Raw genomic sequence first — 3,262 nt, 5'->3', positions numbered from 1 at the left:
TGTCTGAATTTCCTACCTGTCTCTATTCTGCCTGTTGGCCAAATCAGCTTCTTTATTAACCAATGGTAATAAAACATATTCACAGGGGCTGAAGAGATGGTTCAGTGGTTAAGAGCACTGCCTACTCTTCCAAAGGTCCTAAGTTTAATTCCCAGCAACTACATGGTGACTCAAAACCTTCTAAAATGAGATCTGGTGCCCTCTTTTGGCCTTCAGGTATACATGCAGGCAGGACATTATATAATAAATAAACAAACAAATATTTTAAAATATTTATCTTTTATATACAATAAAAGATGAATAAATGAATGAAGATATGGAGAGTGAACGGTCATGTGCTGTCTGCCTGCTGTGGCTTCGGCATCCCGGCAGGGAACTGCAGTAGGAGAGGCAGTCTCTTCTCTCTCCTTCCTCTTGTTTCGGCTTTGTGAGAAACCTAACAACAAAGGACATGGCTAGCAATGTTACCAACAAGACAGATCCTTGATCCATGAATTCCCGTGTATTCATCAGGAATCTCAATACTCTTGTGGTCAAGAAGTCTGATGTAGAGGCAATCTTTTCAAAGTATGGCAAAATTGTGGGTTGCTCTGTGCATAGGGCTTTGCCTTCATCCAATATGTTAATGAAAGAAATGCCCAGGCGACTATAGCTGGAGAGAATGGCGAATGATTGCTGGCCAGGTTTTAGATAGTAATCCGCTGCAGAGCCAAGAGCGAACCGAGGAAAAGTGGGTGTGAAACGATCTGCAGTGGAGATGCACAGTTCCTCATCTGATTTGGACGATGACTTTCAGGGGATTATTATGACGAGACGTCCAGTTACCCAGCACGTGTTCCTCCTCCTATTGCTCGAGCTGTGGTGCCTTCTAAAGAGTGGACAATGGGGCTCTTCTTCCAAGTCTGGAAAAGTTGAAAGGGGATGACCTTCAGGCCATGAAGAAGGAGCTGACTCAGACAAAACAAAAAGTGGGTTCTCTGCTGGAAAGCCTGGAAAGAAATTGAAAAGGAACAAAGCAAACAAGCAGTAGAGATGAAGAACGAAATGTCTGAGGAAGAGCAGAGCAGCGCCTCCGTGAGAAAAGGCAAGACGAATGTGAAGACAGAGCCTGAGGCGGGCACAGGTGACGCTGCTGAGGAGGGAGACCTGCTGGATGACGACAGCAATGACGAGCGAGGGGATGACCAGCTGGAGCTGACCAAGGATGATGGGAAAGAGGCTGAGGAAGGATGACAGAGACAGCGCCAATGGGGAGGGCGACTCTTACGTGGAGTTTAGAGATCTTATCCCGTTATTCATTTACCTAGGCGCTTGCGAGAGATCAAAGTAACACCAGGTCCTCTCCCCTGGTGTCTTCAGCACAGTCTCACCGTTCGCCCTCTCCCTCTCCTGTGTTCATTGCTTCATATTTGCCTTGCGCCTAGTTCTATTCTCACTTCCTTTGATGCTCCTTAGTAGTTTTGTTAAGTCTTACCCTGTAAGTTTTGCTTTTAATTTTGATACCTCTTTGACTTAACAATAAAAAATGTATGGTTTTTTTTTAAAAAAAAATATTCACAGCATACAGAAAGGTATTCCACATCACTGCGCCATCTCTCCAGCCCCGAGATAGTTTCCATTTAATCCTCACTTTCTAGATAAGAAATCAGAATCTCAGAAAGATAAAATGAAGCTTTTAGTGCCAAGAGGTTGACTAATCACATTTTTCTAATTCTTGCCTAGAAGTCTTATTTGCTTGTTGACTTAGGAAACATCTCTTGGGCACTTACTCTGAAGCTGATACTCTGCCGCCCTGGCGATACAGACACATCCAGGCACAGCTGCTGCCCCTGTTGCAGTTTTTGGTATGGAAGACAGATGCATTTAAAAATAAATGTCATGTAAGAAAGTTAAAGAAAAAAAAGCTGGGTTTCTGGGAGGAAAGCAACTGATTAACAGAAATGGCCCATGCCCAGAAAAGCTATTCAAGCTAAAGGAAGAATAGGTGCATAGCCCCTGTGCAGTAGTAAGTGTGATCCACTTACAGGGAAAGTGGTGGTCAACTAGCTGGAAGATGGGGGATTTTAAGATGTAACAGTTAGCTAAAAATATGCCTAAGCTATTGGCCAAACAGTGTTGTATTAATATAGTTTCTGTGTTATTATTTGGGTCTTGGTGGTCAAGAAACAAGCAAAAATTCTCTGTCTACAAAATGGCATGCCAACGTGGGGCAACTACATCCACATAAAACCTGAGAGAGCTTGGAAAGTAACTCTAGACCCAAAAGAACAGAGTTAAGCACAGCTTCTTGGTAGCAGCATTTTCTCAGGTGGGCTGTTTGCTGGCAGTGAGCAGAGGCGCAGCTCCTTTTAAGAGAAGGCTTCCTGATTCAGCATTAGCAGTAAAAACTGTGCAGCTTCTTTAAGAGCCAGCTTCCTGGTTTGTGCCAGCATAAATGGCTCTGACCTTTTCAAGAGATCTTGCTATAGAGTACTTGGGATTTGTGAGCAGAGTGCTACAACTTACTTACTGGTAACGTAGACCCATTGTGTCCCTGAGCTGGGGAGGTGACCATGGCTCACAGAGCTGGTGGTGAACATACCTCCACCATGTTGGACTGGACAGAGCCAAAGGCAAAGCACCCTTAGTCCTAGCCATGCCGCTTAGCATTTTAAGAAGCGCTCCTGGTCAGAAAACGATCACAGGGGGCTGGAGAGATGGCTCAGAGGTTAAGAGCATTGCCTGCTCTTCCAAAGGTCCTGAGTTCAATTCCCAGCAACCACATGGTGGCTCACAACCATCTGTAATGAGGTCTGGTGCCCTCTTCTGGCCAGCAGGCATACACACAGACAGAATATTGTATACATAATAAATAAATATTAAAAAAAAAAGAAAACGATCACAGATATACAATAGGACAGATTCAGACACAAAAACCTCTAAATGATATACAGTGTGTTTAAAAATATGCATAGGCTTGGGAGAGATAGGAAAAAGAGTATAAAAAATAAAATCTTTAAAGAGACATTAAAATAATATAAAAGAGCACAGACAGTCATGGATTAAAGGAGTAAAAAAAATAAGTCACGTAAAGATGGAATATACACGGAGAGTCTGGATTATGTATATTATTGTGTTTTCTTTGAATTTTTTGACTGCAGAGAGACATTTGATTCTGGGGGATACTAAGCTAAACTAATATAAAGGTATCTTGACTTCAAAATTTGAGTCTAAGGATATGTTGCTTTGGAAAAGAGATTTTTGCTTTTTTTCCACAAAAGAT

At 42.6% G+C, this 3,262-nt stretch overlaps 1 pseudogene; it reads left to right on the top strand.

Annotated features, from left to right (window-relative positions):
- The first annotated feature begins 451 nt into the window (after window positions 1–451).
- On the top strand, window positions 452–1,330 carry LOC121460366 (annotated as a pseudogene).
- Window positions 1,331–3,262: the final 1,932 nt, after the last annotated feature.

Source organism: Microtus oregoni, unplaced genomic scaffold, assembly GCF_018167655.1.
Source record: "Microtus oregoni isolate MIOR12 unplaced genomic scaffold, Mior012 000020F_ref0000438, whole genome shotgun sequence".
Classification (NCBI taxonomy): domain Eukaryota; kingdom Metazoa; phylum Chordata; class Mammalia; order Rodentia; family Cricetidae; genus Microtus; species Microtus oregoni.
The sequence above is the reverse complement of the archived record's forward strand: the minus strand, read 5'-3'. Positions and strand labels throughout refer to the sequence as shown.